The sequence below is a fragment of the Ctenopharyngodon idella genome, chromosome 4 (assembly GCF_019924925.1).
Source record: "Ctenopharyngodon idella isolate HZGC_01 chromosome 4, HZGC01, whole genome shotgun sequence".
Taxonomy (NCBI): Eukaryota; Metazoa; Chordata; class Actinopteri; order Cypriniformes; family Xenocyprididae; genus Ctenopharyngodon; species Ctenopharyngodon idella.
This window is the reverse complement of record NC_067223.1, coordinates 6,765,345-6,793,287: the sequence shown is the minus strand read 5'-3', so window position 1 is coordinate 6,793,287 and position 27,943 is coordinate 6,765,345. Positions and strand designations below refer to the sequence as shown.

At 41.1% G+C, this 27,943-nt stretch overlaps 1 protein-coding gene, 1 long non-coding RNA gene and 1 pseudogene across 4 annotated transcripts in view; 2 read left to right on the top strand and 1 right to left on the bottom strand.

Annotated features, from left to right (window-relative positions):
* Positions 1-27,943, top strand: part of LOC127510873 (plexin-C1-like) — an 88,947-nt gene that overhangs the window by 35,385 nt on the left and 25,619 nt on the right. The window lies entirely within an intron of this gene.
* The window catches only part of LOC127510882 (uncharacterized), a 70,020-nt gene that overhangs the window by 34,440 nt on the left and 7,637 nt on the right, over positions 1-27,943 (bottom strand). The window lies entirely within an intron of this gene.
* LOC127510881 (plexin-C1-like) lies at positions 1,421-10,283 on the top strand (annotated as a pseudogene).

Here is a 27,943-nt window from a genome sequence, read left to right as displayed (position 1 = left end):
ACCCTGTCACGTATCAACTCCAATTACCTCCACAATACCGGATTCATCCCACATTTCATGTTTCCCTCCTCAAACCTCACCACCCTTCTGTTCCTCTCTCCACAGGGCCTGGCGTAGCAGCTGCCGAACCCCCCCTTCCACTCATCCTGGAGGACGGAGCTGCATACGAGGTTCGCGAGATCTTGGACTCCCGACGCCGTGGTGGTCTATTAGAGTATCTCGTGGACTGGGAAGGCTACGGCCCCGAGGAACGCTCTTGGGTCCCCAGAAACGACATACTGGACCCCAACCTGCTTCACACCTTCCACTCCAACCATCCTGACAGACCTGCCCCACATAGAAGAGGACGGCCACCACGACGTCGGGGTCCTCGGCCCTCAGGAGCGGGCCGTGGAGGGGGGGGTACTGTCACAGACACGCCAGGCTCCACCACTCTCCAATCACAGCGCACTGATTCCCCAGAGTACTGATCACCCGCACCTGCACCTCATCAGCACTACAATCACTCACAGTATATAACACCCACACTCACACACAGTCTTCGTCCGGTCTCGTATGCATTAAGACTTACCTGTATGCTTTCCTCAAGGACTCCTACAAACCTACTTACCTGTCTCCAGCGTCCCCTGTTCTCCTTGTGTGAATCCCATCTGTGTGTTCTTCGTCTCCAACGTCAAGTTTCTCCAGCGTCTTCCAAGTTTCCCCGCTTCTACAATCAACAAGGACAGTATAACTTATCTGCACTCTCTGCTTCATCATTTACTTCACGTTATATTCACCTGCACTGCTGTTTCGCGATTGCTGGTATCAATAAACATCCTTGCCTGTTATATCTGCCTCAGTCCCTTCTGTGTTGTAACAGAGAGACTGTTTTCGCTATATTATTATTAGGCAGTTTTTGTTGTTGTTGTTATCATCATTATTAATATTCCAGGGTGTATTGCATGTGTTGCATACTACAAGTAGTAGTATGTCCCAAAACTGAAATGGCTATATAGCCTACTTTCTTTCTGCATACTGTAAATGTAGGCCGGCCTATGCATACATTTCTGTGAAGTGCGTGTTGTTTGTGTCTGGTATGATATTTCATTCATATTTATTTCAGAGCCTTACATAGTGAGGAATCAGGGCAGGACACTACTACAACTATTATTATTAAACAAGTTGCTTTACAATCTGCGTGGGAAAAAAATCTTACTTAGTAAAAACCCCCTTCCTCTTCATCAGATCATTTCTAAAATGTTTAACCTATTCTGCTTTTTAATTTAATGCTTTGGTATACAAATGAACGCAGATAGTTTTTTTTTTTTTTACGTTTCACTCAGCTAACTTTTTGGATAGTTATTATTAATAACAAGTTACAATTTCTCTGTAGTATTTAGACCCCCCCCTCATCTCACAGGCACAGCACTGCTTTCACTTCCACTCACTTCACCCGTGGGCGCATCTGAGAGCAGTTGATCGCTGTGAAAAGATCTCACTATAGTAGGCCTATCAAACTCATTCAGATATTTAAGATGAGAGGATACTTACTTGGAATAATTGTACTTTTGAAACATTGCTTTTGCGGTGATGTGGTGAACTTTGATGGAGACATCAAGGACTTTGTAGTTGGTAAAAGTAAGTTGTTCGTTCTTACTGACCATCGACTACATCAGATGAGACTCGATCTTTCTGAGGAGAAGAGGAAGGACATCACTAACACTGATCAAAATAGAGTCAACATTCTGGTGCCTTTTGACGACAACGACACCCTGATAACCTGTGGGACCTTTAGAAATGGATACTGTGAAGTTCTTGACCTCAATGACATTACAAAGAGCATTTACTATGAAAGTGATATATCGGTAGGACCGAGACAGAATGAGAAATCTGTTGCGTTCATAGCAGGTCCAAGTACCGGTAGGTACCTTTTGGTTGGGAAAAAGGACGATGATGGAAAACCTCCGTATCCTGTTGTTATCTTGTGGAACACTTTACAGTCTCAGTTTCATGGAATTTTCAACAACATAGAAGAAGGAACACTCCCCTCCATTCAGAGCACCGCGAGCGATGTGGAGTTTGTTGACGGATTCCAGAGAGTTTCGCCCTCAGAGTCGTACTTGTTTCTCAACGCAAAGACTGACTCAGAGAGTAAAGTGCACGTCCTGTGGATGAACAGCTCTAAAAGAAAAAATACAGAAATCTTCAAATCCCTACAGGCTGCAACGATACAGTGCTGCAATGATAAAGCTCGTCCAGTGCTCGTCGCCTCCACCATTATTCCCTCAGTGAACGGCGTTATTTGGGCAGGTGTGTTCAGTGCGCAGAATCAGCAGGATCCGGAGAACACCGCGCTGGCTCTGTACGACATCAGTACAGTTAAAGGCCGAGTGAAGGGTTTCTGCACTGTTGGTGAACTGCCATGTGGTTCTGAGGTTGGAAAATGCATTCATGTGTTCAATATACACATACATTTGTTTTAAAAAATGAGTGTTTTTCTGATAGAATTACGGATAACATTTGTAATTAAATGTTGCATGAAAATAAAACGTAATTTTAGCCTACTATTAAAGTCAAAGTTTCATTTGTTGTTTGTGTTGCAGAAAGGTAGTGCACTTCAGCCGCTCTCTGTGGTGTTCAAGTACAGCTCAATGTCATCAGTGGCAGCAGTTAGAAATGGATCCTGGATTGTGATGTTCATAGGAACCAGTGATGGACAACTGATAAAGGTCTGCGAAAATGGATTCTACATGTGTAAAAACTGTCATAACATTAAAATGATAGGCCCATAACTACTGCAAACACAACAAGTGTTTTCTTTTTAAGAGAAAGCACTTAAATGTACATTTATGCATTTTGGAAAAAAAATAAGCACACATGTACTGAGAAAGAAGAACAATTGTTTTTAACATTAAGTTTTTAGATGGGTTAGTTCAGATCATTTGCTTTGTAAATTGCTCATATTTTCACTCTGACTGTCTTTTTGCATCTTTATGTTATCAGTCTGTTCTTGAGATAACATTATAAGCCTTATTAATTATGAAGTACTATTAAACACGTCTCTAATAGCCACAAATAAGTGTCTCAGATAGCCAAAAATAAAATAAAATAAATAAAATTAAAAAATATTTTCCTTAACTTAGTTTCTATTTCTGAGAAACTTGAGCACTTTTGTGGAATTTGTGAATAATAATATGGTGATAGGTACTTGATATCTTAGCAATGACCAGTGACATGAATAAATTACATGAATAAAGCACAACAATTATATGATGATTTGATTTGGATAAAGTTTGGATAATGATGCTTTTTGTATTTTTAGCTTATGTTGGATGAGAAATTCACACCAGGCTGTCCAATAGTGCTGTACAAATCTGATGATGAACGAGCAGTGCTTCCCAGAATGCACTTCGATCCAGTAGATTTCAAACATATCTACATCGCTTTGAGGAAACAGGTGAGGTTTAAAACTGTACAGTTAATAAAAAGTGGTACTCAACATTTAAAATAATTATTCAACCATAGAACATTACATCACCACCATACCTTACATTATATTATCCTGACATTTAATGACAAGATTACTGTAACACTGCTGCAGTGGGTTTTAATAGAGCTGCTGAGGGAATGACTGTAAGTTTGACATCTTTATTTGTTCTGACTGCTGTAATCAGTCTCTCTGTTTTTCAGTAGTGGATATTTTCTGTTTTCTGCTCATGTTTCTGATGTAGCTCAGAAGAGTGTCTGTGGTTCAGTGTACTAAATACAGCTCTCTGAAAGACTGCAGAGCTGCTCTGGATCCTCTCTGTGGCTGGTGTGTGAATGCACAAAGGTCAGATTCATATTTGTTGCACTTATGAAATATTTAACATGCTAGCTACTTTAAAAAAAATGATGAACAACTCTAAATGATATATTTCTGCTTGTCTAGATGCTCTACCCAAGATGAATGTTCAAAATCTTCATGGCTGTCCACCCCAAAAGACTCTCTTCAGGAACCTCTGGTTTCTTTTCAGACTTGGGCTGACAAATCTTCCAGAAAGGTATTATTATATTTGATAGAAATATAACTATTTTTCATTGCTTTGACAACATATCAGCAATTCCTATTGACATATCAATACCCTCTCTACACAGATTACTCTACATCTTGCCTTGAGTCTGGAGAGCACAGGAAATCCCGTCTTCTCATGTTCCTTCACCACAGGAAGTGTGAAACTGTGTGATGGGTCTGATTTGACTGCAGTTTTCCCAAACTGCTCCTGTAGTTTTTCTGACCAGCTACTACATACTGGAGGTTGGTTCTGTCAGTGCATTACATTGGTGTAGTTGTGAGCTTAATTGTATACTGAATGTGTACATGCCATGTACTTCAAATCTTGAAAGTATGTTAAAAAAAAAAAACTATACTTGAGATAATATAATGAGAGTCAATGGTGTTGCGGTTGGGAGGGGGAGTTGTTGCAGGTCTATAGGGAAGGAAAGACCATCACAACTTCCGTTTCATGCTTACTTTAAGCACACTTTTAAAAAGTGCACTTTGTAATAATCTCAAATTAAAAATTAAATGTACTAAATTGTAACTTCTTTATTACAAATGTGTAATTACAAACATACTTAAATACATAAGTAATTATTTACAAGTAATTATGAAATTACATATAACAATGTACAACTCTTAAGTTCATTGTTATATGTAATCATAACAATGTTATATGTAAGCACTGATAAGTTCAACTAATTGAATTTAGTTTACATTTGAATAAAAATTTTCATTCAAATAACTCCCAGTTGTTTTTTCCTATGATCTCAATGTTTTTCACATTTAAATTTAGGGACTTGTAACACTAATTCAATAATGTGTGTGTGTGTGTGTGTGTGTGTGTGTGTGTGTGTGTGTGTGTGTGTGTGTGTCTGTGTCTGTGTGTCTGTGTTGTAGAGAGGAAATTAAGTTCTGTCTAAATTCGGTAACCACAGAGCATCCGCACATGTGCTATAGATAACTACAAATCTTGGTCTTATTTCCTCTCTTTCCTGTCCTTACTCTATCAGAAGCTGTTACCATAGTAGTAAGCCTCATGACATCTCTGAAACCACATACAATTTATGATAAACTGAGAACCAAAATTTTTTTGTTAAATATTGGAAATACAAGCTAAGTAAATTAGACCACATTAAGCTAATAGAATGTATAGATTGCATGCGATGTAAGCCACTTTGGATAAAAATGTCTGCCAAATGCATAAATATCAATCTGAAAAGGCTTCTTCTGATTATTATTTGATAATCCATTCAGATTTAAAAGTCTCAGCTATAGTTGCTGTTGACGATCAGAAGATCACAGAGATGCTGACGCTGAGGAACTGCTCCAGTGTCACAGATAATTCACCAAATCCTTCATATACACAGTAAGAACTGCACAGCCTATAAGTGATTCTTCATTAAAAATGTGTGTGTTGCTGTGTGTTAAAGTCACATTGTAACATTAAATAAATGCAGGTGTGTGCAGTGTATCTCATCTGGGTGTCAGTGGTCCTCTTCCTCCCAGTGTTGTGATTGGACACATGGACCTGGACCTGCAGTTACACATACAGGTGAGACAATACAACCTTTTTAGGTTTAACCTACAATACAATGCTTTATATACTGTATGCTTATTGATATAACATAAAGAGTCAAGATGATTCATTAAAAATATCTCGTTACATATAGTTAAAAAATTTGCCAACATTGTGAAACATTTATGTATATTACATATGGCCTAATGGTTAGAGTCAGACTAGTAACCCCAATTCTCAATACTGGCAGGAAATGACTGAGGTGCCCTTGAGCAAGGCACCTAATTTCCAATCCCTCCCCGGCACCACAGCAAAATGGCTGCCCACAGCTCCGGGTGTGTGTGTGTTCACTACTCACGCTTTCTCATGTGTGTGCACTAACTTAGATGGGTTAAATGCAGAGGACAAATTCTGAGTATGGGTTACCAAACCATACTTGGCCTTCACATCATGTCACTTCGTCACTTTATATGTCTTGGTTGTGGCAAATAAAGTCAAAGTACTTGGAGTTACAATAGTTTTAATTGACAAAGGATGACTTACGGTGTTTTGTGTTAATGGAATTATAAATGAATGTACTATTGTTTGTCACACTGTCGTTCATATAGGCTATTCATAGTTCATCCTTTTTGATAAAGTGAAAATCGTATACAATGTCATTTGCAGTGTCGTGTTTTATATAAAATGTTCTCTACATGATTTCTTCTGTATCCGATAATAATCCAATGTGTTAACCCTTACAAATGCTGAAGCAAAGGAAAGAACAGCTGTGCTACAGTATAAATTCTTTGTTGACTGCTGCGCTACAGTACATAAAAACACTGTTGTTACTAACACTTGATCCAATGTAGTTGGCACTGCATCACTGCCTGTGTCTTCATTGACTGGAACTTCATTTAAAATAGTTCAGCCATGCTGTCTTAATGTTAGGATCACAAGGATGGCAATACATAGACTGTGTTTGTTTAACAACGAAGTTTTAAGTTTTGAAACTTTCAGGATATTTTTATAGTAAAATGACCTCTTACATGTCAAAACATCAAGGAAAATTTGATTTCTCAATTCATGACCCCTTTAAAGCTCTCCCCTGCTTCTACCCGATAAACTCTTTAATCCCAAATAAATACCTGTTAGGCACTTTATTTCCAATTTTTTTTTTTTTTAAATAAATGCCTCACCAAGCTGATATGCGATGGGAAAAAGGAGAAAAATTAGTTCCGTTCTGAGCAGATTTTCTTTTGTAATTTTGTCTGGTGGCCAGAGTTAGAGTAAATGGCCTCTGCCAACAAGGCGGACTTTTTGCACTTAATTTATTGTTAATAGCAGAAATATCGTTGCATTGAGTTCTCTCTCTTTTTCTACTCTTTAGGATTCATGTAAAGATCTGCTCTCTGAGATTGACTATAAAGTAAGTGTTGTTCTGGGTACTGAGGATTTAGTTTTTATAATGTCCTTTAATATGCTTTGTTGAATCTCATAACAAAATGTTCAATCACTTACATACTGTGCTAAATCATATAGAGGTTATGATGTTTCGATGAGCCCTCCATTTGTGTCCTGTAGGAGCCAGAGATTCTCTCTCTGGAGCCAAACAAAGTTTCTTTCCATGGCAGAAACAACGTTTTACTAAGAGGAAGGAACCTGGAATCTGTCACTAAAATCCTTATTCAAGGGGATCTGGACTGTATTCCTAAAGAGTGAGACTCTGTGTGTTTTTGTGTTTAGTTGTATTTATGAATATGTGTAGATTCAGATAAATGATACTGTATATCTGTGCATGAATGTTTCTCTTCAGATCTCCAGTGTTTGATCGCTCCAGTGACACTTTAAGGTTCCACATTCCTCCCAGTGGATCTAAAGGAACAGTGAAAGTGTGTGTTGTTACTTCTGACGACAGTTGTCATGGTAACAGCATCATCACTTACAGTTCCCAGCCCAGCTGCACAGGAATACAGCCCACAGTCAGCTGGAGAAGGTAAGAGCATTTCAGACCACTGGCAGATCAGCTGCCACACACGACGGGCTTTCGCACCGAATAGTTCTAGGAACTCAGTTATAGGAACTAGCCAGTAGGATAGTTCCCCGAGAACTTCTCCCCCGGGCCATGTTCCTGGTTGCATTCGCACCAGTAATAGGAACTGTGAAGCGGAGGATGCCATGATCGGAGCTGTGATTGTTGTGTGTCGTGGGTTTCGTGATAATGGAGATGGAATGTAAACGCATAATTTACCTGACTGAAAGAGCAAAAATTGGGGCAAAAAGATGAAATCTCCTATGACAACTTACAGTAATACATATCATTGAGGCAGAGAAGAGAACACAACCCTGCAGACAACAGGTAAATGCCGTTATCGCTGTTTTCCATGTTCCACTGTGAAGTAAATATGTTTACACAGCTTTTTAAAATTGCTGGGTGCCGGCGTTTGACATCTGTTTGACCAAACCACGTACACTTATGTCACTGATAGTTCCTATAGTGCTGGTTTAGACCCTACTCTGAAGTAAGAGCTAATTTAGTTCCCCCAAAAGGAGTTCCTAGAACTAAAATCGTTCCTACTTCCTGCGGTGCGAACACAGCAAAATCCGGGTACTTCAGACAATAGTTCTAGGAACTAGGAAAAGGTTCCTCCGGCGTGAAAGACCCTATGCATGTTTGTTTTTCTATCATTGTAGGGACTTTTTATGTTAATTTTATTATAATCAGGACTGTAGTTCCAGTTCAAAATGTAGAGGATTTCCCTCTTTTATCCACTTAATAGCCTCCAAACGCTGTGCAAATTTCATACGTAAATATAGTGGGATTTTAAGTGGACCCCCAGTGAATCTTGGCCATTTCCACCACTGATTATAATTATTTTAGTTATTCTGATAGATTCTTTCCCATATCACTTTTAGAATCCTTTCTTTAAAAAGCTGTTTTTAGTATGATATATAATATTATTTTTAATATTATTATTTAATATATATTATTATGTTGTATAATGTATTTTTTTTTATTATATGTAGTATTGTTTTATACCATATAATACTGATTTTCCCCTTCCCTAATTCTGAAGGTTGCTTTTTGATTAAATTGTTATAAATATCTCTTCATTCAGAGGTGGAAGGAAGATTCATGTTCAGGGAAGCAGTTTGGAATCTGTTGAATCAGTTATTGTCCGTTCCCTCTAATAAAGTGCTTCAAACACAATACAGCAGAAGCTCAGGGGTAAGACGTGTTTATTACTCCTGCAGTAACTCACAGCACTGAATCTGATACACAGAGATCAGCTGTTTATAACTTCAGTAAATCTTCAAACAGACCAGATTCACACATGTAGTGAATGAGGTCTTATTTGGAAGAATTTGTCATTGATCTGCTCATATAATTGTTAAATGCACTTCAGTGACTTCTTCCTTGAGGTTCAAAATGGCAACAAATGCTAATTTTGCAGAGGTCTGAAACTTGAAGTATTACATGTAAAAAAATCTTATATGTCAAAAAATCAAGGAAAATTACCACATGAATATTTTAATTAAAGTCATATTTTCATTGTCTCTCTTTTCACAGGGCTTGTGGTTTCACTCCCCCCTGTTATGATGGCAGTGGTCTTTTTATCTTGTCATTGAATGTTGGGAACTCCTCTGTGGACTGTGTGGATTATTTCTCCTACCTGCCTGATCCAGAATTCACTGGATTCAGCACCTTTCCGGTGGCCAATGATCTACATGTGAACATTCAGGTAAAGAGTGACTAAAAACTGAGTAAGATCTACTCTTTAGAATTTGAATTGGCACAAATTATTCTTGTTGATCTCTCTTTCTCAGAAAAAGGCAGATGCATTGAATTTAAGTATGAGTGAGGTGAATGTGACGGGTTATCAGGGAGATCAGCAGTATCACTGTGTTTTGGAGAGGATTGAGTCCAATGCCATCATCTGTGAGATTAAAGGAGAATCAGGAGCCGTCACAGCAGTGGACTCAATAACTGTACGTCTGTTTTTGATATTTTCAATTCTTTTGTAAATCTATAGATATTGAAGTTCATTCATAATTTGACTTGATAATTGCTGCTAACATGTGTTAAGTTTAATGTAAATCTTACTCAACTTTATGATGGGAAAAGACATTTCATTGTCATTTCAGATCACGATTGGTAATTATGTTCTCGAGATGGGGAATACAAAGGATTTGTTCTGCCTCAGTCCATAGAACACACCTAGCCAAGTATGAAAAGAGCAATGAAAACACTCACAAAAAAAATAAATATATATATCTGTGCATTTTCTATGGAATTATACCTTTGAGCAGTTTGCATTTTCTTTTATATTCCTTTTTTATATATAATTTTTAAATTAGTTTTTTCAGCTTTAAATAACACAATTATGTTTTGTTATGATATGTACTTTAACTACCTGTACATGTGGCTGAACTGCAGGTGGCGCTATAAACTTTTTAATTATACAGTAAGTAAACCGTCAATTCAAAATTCCTACAGAGATCTGGTCTGTTATTTAGTACTGCAGTAGTTATTTTGTAGGAGAATGCTTTCATCATATCTTTTTCATCGAACACCGACACTGTTTGTTTGTTTGTTTGTTTGTATTATTAATATGATACTTTATGTTATCAGTAAACTGCCTTACATCCCATACTTACTATAAACATGCCAAACATATCAAATCCATTAAAAAGAGTCTGGTCTGATTTAAATAAACAAGCACACATAAACACTCATGAACATTCTCTCACACAAACATGCTTTTAGTTCTGCAAGTCAGCAGCACACATTTCAGAGCATACAGCGTGGTTATTATAATACACTATAATATAATACAGTATAATAATAATATAATATAGGCTATTTTATGTCTATATCTCTAACATAAACCTAAAATATCTTAAGGACACTAAAAGATCTGAATTGCTTGATACTGTTTGTGTCATCACATGTTGTATACTATGAAGATCCCTAATTTTTACCAAACATAGAATGCTTACCAGTGGCTGCAGTGCATAAAATTGTAATATTTCATAGTAGTGCCATTATATTTCATATATTTTCATTCAGTAACACAAAAAGTGTGCAAAAATCAGTTCAGCTGAGAACATAAGTCTATACTCCAAAACCACCTTTTGTTGTTATCATCATCATTACCTGCCTGTTTAAAAGTCTGTGCTGACCAACTGGCCCCAATCTTCACACAGATCTTCAACAGATTACTGGAGCAGTGTGAAGTTCCCTGTTGTTTCAAACGCTCCACTATCATTCCAGTCCCCAAATAACAAAATCACTAGACTTAATGACTACAGACCTGTAGCTCTCACTTCTGTGGTCACGGAGTCGTTCAGCTGAAGAAGTTCAACCTGCCATAGGAGCTGCTGAAGCAGTTCTACTCTGCCGTCATTGAGTCTGTCCTGTGCTCATCAATAACTGTCTGGTTAGGCTCAGCTACCAAATCAGACAAAAGAAGACTACAGCGGACAGTCTGGGAGGATTATTGGTGCCCTCCTGCCAACCCTCCAGGACCTGTACTCTTCCAGAGTACACTAGAACATTTAGACACAGGAACAGTTTCTTCCCACAGGCCATTTCCCTCCTGAACAGTTAATGCCTTCCAAAGCATATACCTACAAGTGCAATACTCCAACTGTTTAGTACAATATCTTTGAATTCATTCAGGCCTGTTTATTCATATTGTTATTCACAAATAATGTAAATGTTCATAATCTGTAAATGTTTATTCTGACTAAACCTATCTGTGTCTTATAGTTTTTATTTATTATTCTTAATTTATTTATTATATGTGTTGTTGTTATATTTATATGTGTGCAATGGAAGATTTAATACCAACGTAAATTCCTTGGCAATAAATCTTTTTCTGATTATTATGCCAGATTCTGTTGCATTTACCAATGAGTTAAATGATAATGATTTTCATGGTAATTGTTTTAGCTAGATATAATATCAACAATTTAAAGAATTTGTAGTAGGCCTATAGCTTGTCCAAAAACTGATAGGCTATATAGCCTACTTTTTTCGCCAGCATTTTTTAAGAAGTTGCCAAGATTTTTGATAATTTTCACAAAAATTTCATGGCCCCCATAATATTTTGTTGCATGAATATCTGAATATGCAATATATCAAAAGAAAGAACCGAGCTTCTGCTTAAAAAATGTTTTATTCTAGCTTCATGCATTCTTTTTTATCAGCACTTAGATGTGGATAAGTTTCATAAAAAAACAAATGTACATAAGCAATGCTTTTATCACTTGTTTCTGTTCCTTTTTTGTCTGTGTTTTGACTCCGGAGATTCTCTACTCTTTCAGAAGATGTGTAGGCTAATTGCGCCCCGTACTCTATAACAGTGAAAACATGGAATTCTCCCAGTGTGTCTCTGCAGGTCGGAGTAATGGGCATGCCGAAAGGTAGGGGCGTCCCTTAAGGTCTTTATAATTTGTCAAGAAAGCTGCCTGTTCCACATAAAGGCGGTTCCGTAAGCTTAAATGCTATTGGCCTACAGATTAAAAAGAAGTGATAAATCCAACATAGACAATAGGTGTGTACCTTGTAGTCATAATCCTATCAGCCCAATTCCCTTCTTTAACTGTAAAAATGGTGATAATGATATTAAAAATATTAAATTTGAAAGTATCTTCGGAACTTTATTCTACATGGCCGCGGGCTACTGACGTCATCACCACCACAAGTTTGTTTGCTGGATGAGAAGAGGAGCGGCAAGCCAGACATTGCCAAGGAGGAGGAGTACATCAAGAAGTCATGCCACTCAGGTCTCCATGATACGTGCCACGCCCAGTCCTTCCCACCTTGACGTTTGACACCACCCCTCCTAAGTTGCGAGAGGTGGAGGAGGTCATAAAAAAGGCAAGATCAACGTCAGCTCCTGGGCCAAATGGTCTTCCATATAATCTGTACAACAACTGTCCTAGGGTGATGAAGGTGCTGTGGAGTCTGATGAAAACAGAGGTTGGAGAAAGAAGCAGATACCATTGGTGTGTTTATTCCCAAAGAGCAGAACTATCAGCCAGTTCAGGAACGTTGACCTGCTGAATGTAGAGAGAAAATTTTTCTTCTCTGTCCTGGCAAGGAGAATGACCAACTTCCTCATAGCGAATGGATACATCGACACAAGCTGCCACAAATCCAGCATGCCAAAAGGGAGAAGAGAGATCTGCATGTAGTGTGGTTAGATCTTGCCATTACATACGGTTCAGTTACCTACAAGCTGATTGAATTCGCCCTGGAATACTTTTACATCCGAAATTGTGTCAGGAACGTCATCAGCAACCTCCACATGGCATTCACTTTGGAAGACATACAACAGTATGTCAACGACTGGAGTGTGGGATTGCGATGAGATATGCCATCTTCCCAATCCTGTTTGTGACAGCCTTAGAGATAATTCTCAGAGGGGCGAAGGCAAGTAGTTGGAGGGGGCAAGCTACCATCAGGGGAGAGGCTTCCACCACTGAGGAGCTACATGGCATGAGTATCCTGCAGACGGCGCCATGTACAACAAGGCTCCTCAATCGCCTTGACGAGATGATCAAGAATGATGATCAAAGCCGAAAAATCTAGAAGCCTCTCGATAAAGAAAGGAGTGCTGCAAAACAATACCTTTCATGTGGGAGCGAAGCCCATCCCACAGCTGGCAGAACAACCACTGAAAAGCCTGGGGAGGCTGAACACCGCAGACTTGTCTGATAAGCAGATAGGGAAGTTGGCACGACAACAACTCGCAGAGGGCTTGGCAAAGATAGATCAGAGCCAGCTCCCCAGGAAGTATAAATTGTGGTGCTGCCAGCACACACTATACCATCGAGTAATGTGGCCATTAAAAGTCTGCAAATTGCCATTGTCCAAAGTCAGCAGGATGGACAGCCTAGCCAACAATTACATCCGGAAGTGGTTGGGCTTCTCAGATGCTAGCCTCTTCGGCCAGAATATGCTTGAGCTCCCTATGAAGTCCATCTCACTAGGGTACAAGCAAGAGAAAGCTTGCCTCATTCTGGAAACCCTGGTAAGGAGCGCCAAGTCTCCATCTGCACAGGTCTTAAGTGGAAAGTGCAGGACGAGGTAAACCATGTCATCTCCAGCCTGCAGCATAGAGAGATCATGGGGTTGGCACATGTAAGTGGCATTAAAATGCCCCGTTCATCCGATTGATTGGTCAAATCAACCCGTTTTTTGTGCATGCGCAGGAGAAGCTTTGTAAAGGTGTAAATCGTGTTTGAAGTGTAAGAAAACATGATTTGCAGCATTTTACTGTTATGTACACAACAAGTAATTTGCAACAGTTTGTTTTTTACATGTACAGATTGGTTCTACGCAGTCAATCTGTTTTGCAGTTCTTTAAACTGCTGTTTGCACTTGCAAGTCATTGTTCATAGGCTTGCAATTAGGGCTGCACGATGTATCGCACGATAGGGAAATTAACACTGAAATCACGCTTAAATGCGATTCTTAGAGCAAATCTGAAATCGCAAAGGCTGCGAATGTTTTTTTATGTGCAGCTTGTCAATGAAGTATGGCTTCAAATGCTAATCCATCTGAAAGTTTGAGTCGCTTATAATGTAAATTTGAAAGGAGCAACATGCCTCAAACATCTTTCCAGACATGAGAAGCATTTATTAACATCTTGTCCAACAAAAGGTTTTTACTCCAAACTCACTTCAAAACGACAGCTGAGCATACTTCTGTGAGATGATGTGGCTTCTTACACAGAATAAGGCAGTCGTGCGTTTATTAGTCATGTTTAATCAATCAAAGCTTTTCAATCTTCTGTTTATTCAGCTACAGCGATAGTATGACGCCCATAGGGATTTCCTGGAATGATGCATTATCTTCTTCTGCGGCAGGGCATATTTGGAGTTTCTGTGCGAGAGCGCCCTCTGGCTACTGATTTTAGCGGCCTCTCCCCCTCATTTACTACTGATCACAGAGCCGTACAGCTCTGACAAGCTGCGCATAAAATAATCGTAGCCTTTGCTAAATCGCGTGTGATAAAATTTGCGATAAATCGCGATATATCGTGCAGCCCTACTTGCAATGCCTTTGGCCATATTTCAGAGGGAAAAACAAACGTGCCAAAGTGTAAATGCGGAAGTCAGAAGAATACAAATCATAGTATTTATTTTGCGTTAGATCGAAGCTGCAGTTTCACAACACATGAATTACACAAATCATTTTTTTTCTTACGCTTGAAACGCAATTTACACCTTTACAAAGCTTCTCTTGCGCATGCAAATTTAATTACAAATGTATACTTCCACAAATACCCTGCGCATGCAAATCTTTATGGCATCATTTTACCTTCATAAGAAATTCACCAAAAGACGACAACTTTGCAGCACTATTCATTTAAGATTAGAGTAAACTTTATAATTCCCTATGGCCACGTATATACACCGCAGCTAAATTTGGTTGTAAATTCACCTTTTAGTGCTTAATCCTGTTCTGTACACACACAGTTCAGTAATGTACGGGTGACATCAGTGACATCCACATTCTACAACCGAATTAACTCCCGAAAAATGCAGGTAACAACAACCGCATTAACAAAAATATACGCAGTTTGAACCGAACTGAACATCTTATTAATGATGTACAATGGGAGATATGTGTAAGATTATGTAATGTTCAAAGTATTTTGTACAAAGTATAGCTATAATAACAAAGTATACTGTTTTTAAATACTGTTATTATTTAATGTTATTTAAAAAGCATACAATTTTTAGTATTTGAAATATGCCAAAGTTATTACTGAGCATATACCATTACCTCAAAAAAATTGTAGGCTATTCATGGTATGTTGCTTGTGTGTTTTAAAGACACTCATAATAAATTTATAATGTACTTATAACACAAATAAAGTACACTTTAATATCACTAATCAAGCATGTAACACAGGCTTAAAGTATACTAAGTATTCTTGCAATTGTTCCATTTTAGCACATAAAAGTATGCACTTAAAATTATGCTTTACTATTTAATTGCAACTAAAATATACTTAGTAAAAAATTAGTTGTTCTGAAATAGCAAACTTCAAGAGACACTTCAAGTATACTTACTAATTAATGATTAATCAGATAATTAATCAGATAATTATGATGATTAATCAGATAATTAATCTGACTCTGGCTACAAGTATACTTAGCATATTTTTTTTCTCACCAGGGGAGTCAGGACACTAAAAAAAACATTCCCAGAAAAAAATGGTACAAAAGCTGTCACTGGGACAGTTCTGATATGTACCATTAAGGTACTAATATGTACCTTTGAGGTAATAAGCACTCTACAAAGGTGTACCTTTTTAAGGTACCGTCCCAGTGTCAGCTTTTGTGCATTTTTTCTGAGAGTGTACGAATATTGTTAGGCCTATTAAACAAGTTGATTTACAAACTTAAAAAATCTTACTTCGATAAACCTCCTTCCTCTTGATGTCATCAGATAATTTCTAAAACGAGGCATAGCCTATTTTATTTTTTAAATTTTATGCTTCTGTAGCTTATACAAATAAATGTAGTTTAAAGAAAAACTTTTTTCAAGCAACTTTGTGGATAGTTATTAAATGTTTTAGAAATGACAATTTATCTGTAGCATCTATAGACCCCCGCCCTCCTTTCACAGAACTGCTTTCACTTTCACTCACTTCACCCGTACACGCATCTGAGAGCAGTTGATCGCCTTGACAAGATCTCAGCAATTACAACAGAAGGCCTATCCAACTCATTCAGATATTTAAGATGAGAGGATACTTACTTGGAATACTTGTACTTTTGAAACATTGCATTTGCGGTGATGTGGTGAACTTTGATGGAGACATCAAGGACTTTGTAGTTGGTAAAAGTAAGTTGTTCGTTCTTACTGACCATCGACTACATCAGATGAGACTCGATCTTTCTGAGGAGAAGAGGAAGGACATCACTAACACTGATCAAAATAGAGTCAACATTCTGGTGCCTTTTGACGACAACGACACCCTGATAACCTGTGGGACCTTAACAAATGGATATTGTGAAGTTCTTGACCTCAATGACATTACAAAGAGCATTTACTATGAAAGTGGTATATCGGTAGGACCAAAAAGAACAGAAAATAAATCTGTTGCGTTCATAGCAGGTACAGGTACTGGTAGGTACCTTTTGGTTGGGAAAATGGACAATGCAATGATAAAGCTCGTCCAGTGCTCGTCGCCTCCACCGTTATTCCCTCAGGTGAACGGCGTTATTTGGGAAGGTGTGTTCAGTGCGCAGAATCAGCAGGATCCGAAGAACACCGCGCTGGCTCTGTACGACATCAGTACAGTTAAAGGCAGAGTGAAGAGTTTCTGCTTTACTGGTGAATGGCCATGTGGTTCTGAGGTTGGAAAATGCGTTCAATATATAGGCCTACATATCTTTTTTTTTTTTTTAAAAAAAGAGTATTTTTATTCTGATAGAATTAAGGATAACTTTTTTAATTGAATGTTGCATGATAAAATTTAATTTTACTATTAAAGTCATATAAAGTTTCACTTGTTGTTTGTGTTGTAGAGTGGTAGTGCACTTCAGCCGCTCTCTGTGGTGTTCAAGTACAGCTCAGTGTCATCAGTGGCAGCAGTTAGAAATGGATCCTGGATTGTGATGTTCATAGGAACCAGTGATGGACAACTGATAAAGGTCTGCCTTGTATCTTATTTTTCGCCAATTTCTGAAATACTCTCCTCTGTATATAGAAGGCACTAAAGCTGTAAGTAAGTTTCATGTTATTGCAATCCGGGCATAAATTCACGAAAATGGATTCTACATGTGTAAAAACTGTCATAACATTAAAATGATAGGCCCATACTGCAAACACAACAAGTGTTTTCTTTTTAAGAGAAAGCACTTAAATGTACATTTATGCATTTTGGAAAAAATAAGCACACATGTACAGAGAAACAGGGACAATTGTTTTTAACATTAAGTTTTTAGGTTAAAATGCATGAATGTATAATAAGGAAAAGTGTATATTTGACTGCCCCCTATAAATTTTAGGTTTTTAATTTTTAATCACTTTTCAGTGGCAAGAAGGGTATAACGTAAGTGAACTTACTCTTGAGAGCAAAAAAACATTATTTCTGTGAATTTGGCCATATACGTATTCCATAATGAAACTTCTTCAGCAAATCTTTGTAGATGGGTTAGTTCAGATCATTTGCTTTGTAAATTGCTCATATTTTCACTCTGACTCTCTTTTTGCAACATTATGTTATCAGTCTGTTCTTGACAGACTGATAACATTATAAGCTTTATTAATTATGAAGTACTATTAAACACGTCTCAAATAGCCACAAATAAGCATCTCAAATAGCCACAAAAAATAAAATAAATAAATAAATTAAAATAAATTATTTTCCTTAATGTAGTTTCTGCATTTCTGAGAAACTTGAGCACTTTTGTGGAATTTGTGAATAATAATACGGTGATAGGAACTTGATATCTTAGCAATGACCAGTGACATGAATAAATTACATGAATAAAGCACAACAATTATGATGATTTGATTTGGATAAAGTTTGGATAATGATGCTTTTTGTATTTTTAGCTTATGTTGGATGAGAAATTCACACCAGGCTGTCCAACAGTGCTGTACAAATCTGATGATGAACGAGCAGTGCTTCCCAGAATGCACTTTGATCCAGTAGATTTCAAACATATCTACATTGCTTTGAGGAAACAGGTGAGGTTTAAAACTGGTAGGCTACTCAACATAAAATATATATATTTTTTTTAAATCTGTCGTTTCTTCATGCTTGACAATATTTGTGAAAGATATAGTCTATGGCCCCTTTTCACATGATGCTGCATTTACACAATTATTAGCACTGTAAATATAGTCATTTTTTAAATATTTTCTTTTTTCAAATGTAATGTACATTTATATCACCATACCTTACATTATATTATCCTGATATTTAATGACAAGATTACTGTAACACTGCTGCAGTGGGTTTTAATGCTGATGAGGGAATGACTGTAAGTTTGACATCTTTATTTCTTCTGACTGCTGTAATCAGCCTGTTTTTTTTTTTGTTTTTGTTTTTTTAATGTCTTAGGAATGCAATAGTGGATGTTTTCTTGCTTTCTGCTCATGTTTCTGATGTAGCTCAGAAGAGTGTCTGTGGTTCAGTGTGCTAACTACAGCACTGTGAAAGACTGCAGAGCTGCTCTGGATCCTCTCTGCGGCTGGTGTGTGAAAACACAGAGGTCAGATTCAAATCTGTTGCAGATACTTATAAAGTATTTAATATGCTAGCTATTTAAAAAAAAAAATATCAGTAACATGGCCAACATGATGCAACCTGGCATAACATTATATATTTTTGTTTGTCTAGATGCTCCACCCAAGATGAATGTTCAGAATCTTCATGGCTGTCCACCCCAAAAGACTCTCTTCAGAAACCTCTGGTTTCTTTTCAGACTTGGGCTGACAAATCTTCCAGAAAGTTATTATTATATTTGATAGAAATATAACTATTTTTCATTGCTTTGACAACATATCAGCAATTCCTATTGACATCTCAATACCCTCTCTACACAGAGTACTCTACATCTTGCCTTGAGTCTGGAGAGCACAGGAAATCCCGTCTTCTCATGTTCCTTCACCACAGGAAGTGTTAACCTGTGTGACGGGTCTGACCTGACTGCAGTTTTCCCAAACTGCTACTGTAGTATTTCTGACCAGCTACTATACACTGGAGGTTGGTTGTGTCAGTGCACCTTGTAGTGTATGTCATATTTTAAAAGTATTTTTTTTTTAAACTGTACTTGCAGATAGGCCTAATATGTAGAGAACACTTCCATGACTAAACTCTTGCCACACTTAAGTACACTTAAAAAGTGCACGTCGTAATAATGTCAAATAAAATAATTTACTTTAAAGTACTTTTTAAATCATTGTTTTAATAAGTCAAGTACTTGATTTAAATTTGAACTGTAGTTTGTCATTCAATGCGTAAATATGTTGCCTCTTCATCATTACAAATCTGTAATTAGAAATCATATTTAAATATATGACATACAAGTTTCAATAGAAATGACATATAATTTTAGTTTAGCACTTTTCGGACAATAGATCAGGGGTTTTCAACTCTGGCCCTCAATGTCCACTTTCCTGCAGAGTTTTCCTCCAACTCTAATCAAACACACCTGAGTTTGGATCTAAACTCTGCACGAAAGTGGACCTTGAGAGCCAGAGTTGAAAACCCTTGCAATAGAAGTAATTATGACATTATGTGTACTTAAAGGGACAGTTCACTCAAAAATAAAAATTCTGTCATCATTTACTCACCCTCAAGTTGTTCCAATTCTGTATGAGTTTCTTTCTTCTGCTGAAACCAAACAGTTTAATGGGCCACACTGACTTTCACAGTTTTTTTCATATATGAAAGTCAGTGGGGTCTATCAACTGTTTGGTTAACCATATTCTTCAAAATATCTTCTTTTTTTTGTTCAGCAGAAGAAAGAAATTCATACAGGTTTGGAACAACTTGAGGGTGAGTAAATGATGACAGAATTTTCATTTTTGGTTGAACTATCAACCTTATTTTTAATGAGAAATTAAGCTGTTTTCTGTGATTAAGAGAGATTTCTGATTCATAAGCTGCTATAGGTTACTAGAAGAGCAACAAAGTTCAATAAATGGTAAAAAGTATTTGTGCAACAAACCAGTGTGTATATGATTACAATAATAAAATAAAATAATATAACAAATACTAGTTTGCAATATCAAGCAGCATAACTGTTACAGTACAGAAGGGACGGAGACTGAAGATGGCAGAGATGGTAGTTTATTAGACAAACAGCAGAGTAAACAGACGTGCAGGTGAGTATAAAGTGACTTGGCAGGTGAATGGGGAGATGAGGATGAATGATACTGTCCTTTTGTGTTGAATAGGTGGAGATCCTGGAAGACGATGGAGGATGAACAACGCTGGAGACTGGAGACACTCACACACAGACTGGGAACACGAAGAGAGACTTGAAGACGCTGGAGACAGGTAAGTAGATTGCTGGGAGTCCTTGAGGTAAGCATGTAGGTATGTCTAGATGCGAACGAGACCGGACAGTGACTGAGTGTGTGTGAGTGTCTTAAGTACTGATAGTGATGAGCGTGCTGATGAGGTGCAGGTGCGTGTGATCAGTACTCGGGAGATGGAGTGCGCTGTGATTGGTGGGTGTTGGAGCCTGGCGTGTCTGTGACAGTACCCCCCCCTCCATGGCCCGCTCCTGAGGGCCGAGGACCCCGGCGTCGTGGTGGCCGTCCTTTACACGTGGGGCAGGTCTGTCGGGATGGGCTGCGTGGAAGGTGTGAAGCAGGTTGGGGTCGAGTATGTTGTTTCTGGGGACCCAAGAGCGCTCCTTGGGGCCGTAGCCTTCCTAGTCCACTAGGTATTCTAGCTGACCACCACGGCACAGGGGTCCAAGATCTCATGCACCTCGTAGGCTGCACCGTTGTCCAGGATGAGTGGAAGGGGGGGTTCGGCTGCTGCTACGCCAGGCTCTGTGGAGAGAGGAACAGAAGGGTGGTGAGGTTTCAGGAGAGACACGTGGAATGTGGGGTGAATGCGCTATTGAGGTGGAAGCTGGAGCTGGTACGTGACCGGGTTGACCTGCTTGGTGATGGTGAATGGGCCAGTGAACCTGGGACTCAGCTTCCGGCAGGGCAGACGCAGCCTGATGTCTCTGGTTGACAGCCAGACCTTCTGTCCAGGTTGGTAGGCAGGGGCGTTGGAACGGTGAAGGTCGGCTGCCATCCTGCGTCTGCGCAGGGCCCGTTGAAGCTGATGGTGTGCTGAGTCCCAGACCCTCTCGCTCTCTCGGAACCAGTAGTCGACAGAACATCCGATGGTTCCCCTGACCAGGGGAACAGTGGGGGTTGGTAACCGAGCACGCACTGGAACAGGGTGAGTCCAGTAGATGGTTGGCGCAGGGAGTTTTGTGCATACTCGGCCCAACCCAGGTACTGGCTCCAAGAGTCCTGGTGGCCATGACAGAAGGTACGGAGGAAGCGACCGATCTCCTGGATCTTCCTTTCCGTCTGCTCGTTCGACTGAGGATGGTAGCCGGATGTCAGAATGACGGTCACACCTAGGAGCGAGAAGAATGCTATCCATACTCAGGAAATGAATTGAGGTCCTCTATCAGAGACGAAGTCTTCGGGGATACCGTAGTATCTGAAAACATGGTTAAACATGAGTTCAGCGGTTTGCATAGCAGTGGGTAGTCCAGTTAGGGGGATCAATCCCACGGACTTGGAGAATCTGTCCACTATGACGAGGATGCAGGTACAATTATTGGAGGCTGGAGGATCCGTGATGAAGTCGACTCCTAGGTGTGACCAGGGTCGGTTTGGAACGGGCAGAGGAAGAAGCTTGCTGGCTGGAAGGTGGCGAGGGCTCTTCGGGATGGCGCATTCCTTGCACCCCTGCACGTACCTTCTGACGTCGGATGCCATGTTCAGCCACCAGAAGCGTTCCTTCAGCAACGAGAGTGTTTCATTGACCCCCGGGTGGCCAGTGCCTAGTGACGTGTGAGCAGTGTGGATGAGTGGAGTGCGCCGTGCTCTGATGGTGTATTGCAAGCCTGGTGGACAACCCGACGGAGTGTTGGCGGAGGCATTGGAGGAGGGCATGGTCTCCTCAGACCAGGAGATAGGGCTGACAATGAGGGTTTCAGGAAGGATGGATTCTGGTTCTTCAGGTCTTTCCTCTGGAGCGTGCAAACGAGACAGGGCATCGGCTTTGATGTTCTTGACACCGGGACGGTAGGAGATTGTGAAATTAAAGCGGGTGAAGAACAACGCCCAGCGTGCTTGTCTGGGGTTTAGCCTCTTTGCTGCTCGAAGGTACTCAAGGTTTTTATGGTCGGTGAGTACGAGGAAGGGGTGTTTGGCTCCCTCCAACCAATACCTCCACTCTTCTAGGGCCAGCTTGATGGCGAGTAGCTCCCTGTTGCCAGTGTCGTAGTTGACCTCCGCCGGGTTGAGCTTGCGGGAGAAGGAGGCGCATGGATGGAGTCTACTTGGTGTCCCCTGCTGCTGAGATAACACCGCTCCAACTCCGGTGGTGGAGGCGTCCACTTCCACAACGAAGGGCAAGTCGGGATCAGGGTGGACGCGGAGTGGAGCGGTGGTGAAGGCTTCCTTCAGGGTGTTAAACGCGGTGGTGGCAGCTGGAGTCCAGGACAGAGACTTGGGCTTGTGGCGGAGTAGGTTGGTCAGTGGACCGGTGATTCAGCTGTAGTTTTGGATGAAGCGGCGGTAGAAATTGGCAAAGCCGAAAAAACGTTGGAGTTCTTTGATGGTTGATGGGGTAGGCCAGTTCCGGATAGCATCCACCTTCCTCTCGTCCATCTGGATGCCACTGCTGTCGATGTTGTAACCAAGGAACTGCACTGAGGGCTGGTGGAAGGAGCACTTTTCAGCTTTTAGGAAGAGATGGAACTTCCTCAGGCATTTCAGGACCTCTGCAACGTGGTGGCGATGTTTGGCCAAGCTCCGGGAGTAGATAAGGATATCATCGATGTACACCAAGACAAACTTGTGGAGGAACTCCCGGAGCACCTCGTGGTTGAAGTCCTCGAATACAGAGGGGGCGCTGACCAGGCCATACGGCATAACGAGGTACTAGTAGTGGCTGGTGGGTGTCACGAAGGCGGTCTTCCACTCGTCCCCCTCACGTATCCGGATGAGGTTGTAGGCGCTGCGGAGGTCCAACTTGGTGAAGACAGTGGCACCACAGAGATGTTCCAGGGCAGTTGGGACGAGAGGAAGGGGGTAACGGAATTTAACTGTGATGTTATTGAGGGCTCTGTAATCGATGCAAGGCCACAAGCCTCCGTCCTTTTTTTGCCACAAAGAAGAAACTCGAAGCAGCAGAGGAAGTAGACGGGCGAATGTAACCTTGCGCCAGGGCCTCTTTGATGTATTCCTCCATGGCCTTCTCCTCCGGGATGGACAGGGGACAGATCTTTCCCCTGGGCACTGACTCACCCGGAAGCAGGTCGATGGCGCAGTCCCATGGTCGGTGTGGAGGCAGCTTGGAAGCTTGCTGAGGGCAGAAGACGTCGCTGAAGGGGGCGTAACACGGAGGTACATCCACAGAGCGTTTCTCGATGGGGCTCTCGTTGGACGTGGCACAGACAGAGAGGTGTTCAGGACGAGGAGACGGAGGAACTGGGAGCTCCGAGAAACAGCTGGAGAAACAGGTGTCGCCCCACTTCAGGATCTCGCCGGTCTTCCAGGAGATGACTGGGTTGTGCTGCTCCAACCAGGGAAGCCCTAGTATCACGTCAGCGGTGGATTCCTCCAGAACCAGCAGATGTAATTGCTCCACGTGGAGGATTCCCACTTGCAACTGGATGGGCCCGACGCACCAACATACAGATCTTCTGCTGAGAGGCTTCCCGGTCACTGAGTGGATCTGGTTGGTAGACGGCGTGGCCGTGGTCTTGAGCTTGAGTTGACGGCAGAGGGCACCGGAGATGAAGTTGCCTGCTGACCCAGGATCGAGGAGTGCGACCACTGGAAGGGAAATGTCAGCAGCAGTAAGGTTTACAACAGTGGTGAGTGGTTTCATCTTATTTATTGAGGGAATGATGGCACTCACCATTGGTCGAGGAGGACGGATTGGGCATGTGGAGATTACATGCCCAGGAGAGGCACAGTAAATACACAGATTCTGGGTCAGCCACCTCTGCCGTTCAGAAGCAGTGAGCCGGGAGTTTTCCAAGAGCATGGGTTCGTGGGCTGGTTCTGGAGGGCTGACGGATTCTGGTCGGCGGGGAGCGATGTTGAACAGTGGCTGGCCCTGGTGTTCTTTGAGACACGACTGCATACGAGTGGCGAAGCGGATGGAGAGTTGGATAAACCGTTCGAGCCCGATGGAATCCTCGTATGCAGCGAGATGCAACCGCACTTGAGGGTCCAGACCTTGACGGTAGGTGGTTATCAGAGCCAGCTATAGTTGCTGTTGAGGATCAGAAGATAACAGAGACGCTGACGCTGAGGAACTGCTTGAGTCTCACAGATAATTCACCAAATCCTTCATATACACAGTAAGAACTGCACAGCCTAAAAGACATTCTTCATTTAAAAATGCCATAATTTCAGTCAGATTGTACCATTAAATTAAATGCAGGTGTGTGCAATGCAGCTCATCTGGGTGTCAGTGGTCCTCTTCCTCCCTGCGTTGTGATTGGACACATGGACCTGGACTGCAGTTACACATACAGGTGAGACAATGTTTAAACTACAATTCAATGCAGTATATGCTTATTGATATAATATGTAATCTTCATAAAGAGTCAAGATGATTGATTTATGGCAGGGGTATTTGCACTAAGTAAAAATAGCAGTATTTTCTTTGCATTAAGTGTAAATAGTAGTTAGATGATAATTATACTTATTTAATTATTATACTATTTGCACCTCAGTGTATTGTAGTATACTATGAAACAGTATGCAATAAAAACACTTTTTGAATATTTTTTTGATTTTTATTTAAAACAAATGCCTCTCTGAGCTGACATGCAATAGGACAAGGGAGAAGAATGAGTTCAGAAAAAGGCGCCACTACTTCTGTTATCAGCAGATTTTCTTTTGTAATTTTGTCTGGTGGCCAGAGTTAGAGTAAATGGCCTCTGCCAACAAGGCGGACTATTTTCACTTAATATATTGTTGATAACAGAAATATCATTGTGTGACTGAAGCAAAGTCAGGAAGTAAAGGAAGTGCTCAGAGTTCTCTCTGTTTTTCTGCTCTTTAGGATTCATGTAAAGATCTGCTCTCTCAAATGGACTATAAAGTAAGTGCCATACTGAGTACTGAAGATTTTGTTTTTATAATTTTCTTTTAATATACTTTGTAGAATCTCATAACAAAATATTCAATCACTTACATACTGTGCTAAATCATATAGAGTGTATGATGTTTCAATAAGCCCTCCATTTGTGTCCTGTAGGAGCCAGAGATTCTCTCTCTGGAGCTCAACAAAGTTTCTTTCCATGGAAGAAACAATGTTTTACTAAGAGGAAAGAACGTCTCAGGTTATGACTATAACCATGGTTCCCTGAGAGAGGGAACGAGACACTGCGTCCCGAAAGGGGCGCTATGGGAACGCCCTCAGCGTGAATGCGTCTGATGCACGTGTGTCAACTAGTCCAATGGCGAGAGTGAACGTCACTGGTGGGTGACGTCACGACCAGGAAAGGATAAATACACATCCGGAAAGACCGGCTTCAGCTTAAATTGCCGAAGCAAATCGATCACAGGAATGCAGGGAGTATGGCAACGCGACGCAGTGTCTCGTTCCCTCTCTCAGGGAACCATGGTTATAGTCATAACCTGAGACGTTCCCTTTCGAGGGAACTCGCACTGCGTCCCGAAAGGGGCGCTATGGGAACGATATCCCAAAACGCCATAATTCCAAAATGCCTGATCGTGTGAAACTGTGGCACACTAAGACGAGAGCACTGATGAGCCTGGAGCTGCGTCCAGGTCGAGATATATCATCTCACAACGTGAGTGGCGAGGATCAGCCTACCACATCACAGACTTCCTTGAGGAAAAACCCCCAACAACAAGGCCGTGGAAGCCACCATACTCCTAGAAGAGTGAGCTCTGACAGACAGTGGATACTGCTGACCAGAGACCTCATACGCAAGTGACATAGTCTCAACTATCCACTTGCTAACCATGGACGCAGGGAGACCCCTTATAGCGTGGTCCAAAACAAACAGTTGATCTGAAGTCCTCCACAGGGCAGCTCTGTGGACATTAGGTGTCCAGTGCTCACACTGGACACACAAGATTCAACTTTTCCTGGTCTGGATCTGAGAACAGAAAGCTTGCAGCACTATAGGCCGTGGAATATTGGTCAGAACCTTAGGTATATAACCCGGTAGGGTAAAGGAACACTTGACCATCCCTGGTGCACACTCAAGGCACGTAGGGGATACAGATAGGGCCTAAAGGTCTCCTACTCTTTTTAGGGGAGAACCCAAGCAGGAACCCTAGAGCATGCTGCAGGCCTCAGCCTCAGAGTGCCACGAAGGAAACGATACCTCAAAGGGTTATACCCCACAATTATACCATCCACAGGGACATGGAATGCAGAAATACGAGGATAGTTTCCTTGTGGCTGGAGTTCTGGAGTAAAGTATGGTTTCCACAACCTCGGTTGAGAAACCAGATACTATGAGTTGGGCCCCCTCAGGGGCCAAACCCACAGGTTCAATACTTCTGGGCGGGGTGAAAAATCAAACCCTTCACCTGAGATAGAAGGTCTCTCCTGATCAGAATCTCCAAGGGAGAGCCGTCGAGGAGAAACACAAGTTCCAAGAACCATATCAGACTTGGCCAGTAAGGTGCTACTAACAGACTTATTCCTTCCCGGCGAATTTTGTCCAGAACTCCTGGGAGCAGAACAATTGGGGGAAAAATATACAGACATGGCCCCGGCCATGTCTGTACCATGGCATCCAGTCCAAGAGGAACTGGATGTGTAAGGGATAACCACAGTGGACAGTGCGCCGTATCCTGAGACGCGAAAGATCCACTTCCACGTGGCTATAAATCACCCATATAAGCTTCACCACTTTGGGGTGAAGTCTCCATTCCCCTGGCCTCAGCCCCTGTCTCGACAGGACGTCTGCTCCTATATTCTAGGTCCCTGGAATAAGATTGTTCTCACAAAGAGCATCTTTCCCAGGGACCACAGGAGGATCTGGTGTGCCAGATAGTGGGCGCGAGCGCAGACCCCCCTGTTGATTTATACAAGAAACCATCGATGCATTGTCTGTCCAGACAGCTTGATGACCTCTCAGGTCTGGGAGGAAGAACTTCAATGCATTGAACACTGCCATCATCTCCAGGCAATTATGTGCCACGAAAGATGACTCCTCCACAGCCCTTGAGCTGAGCGGCCTTCCATTACCACTCCCCAGCCTGTGAGAGAAACATCTATCATGAGAGTGACTCAATATTATTAAGCTCCTAACACAGGGCCCTGGGACAGGAACCAACTTTTCTTCCATATAACCAAGGCGCGGAGACACCGCCGTGTGATCTTGATCATACGAAGTGGGTTCCCCCTCAGGGACAACCCTTGGTCCTGAGCCATTACTGTAAGGGTCTCATGAACAGCAGACCAAAAGGTATCACCATTGGACGCAGCTGCCACCAGACCCAACAGTTTTAGAAAACTGTTTTACAGTGAGTGACTGGCCTAGATATATCTCCTGTGTGACTGAAAAGATTGCAGAAATACGAGTGGGCGACAGAACGCCCGCAGCGTCACTGAATCCATACCATGCCCAGGAAGGTGGTTCTCTGTAATGGAGAAAGCACACTCTTCTTGGCGTTCAGCCACAACCCCAAT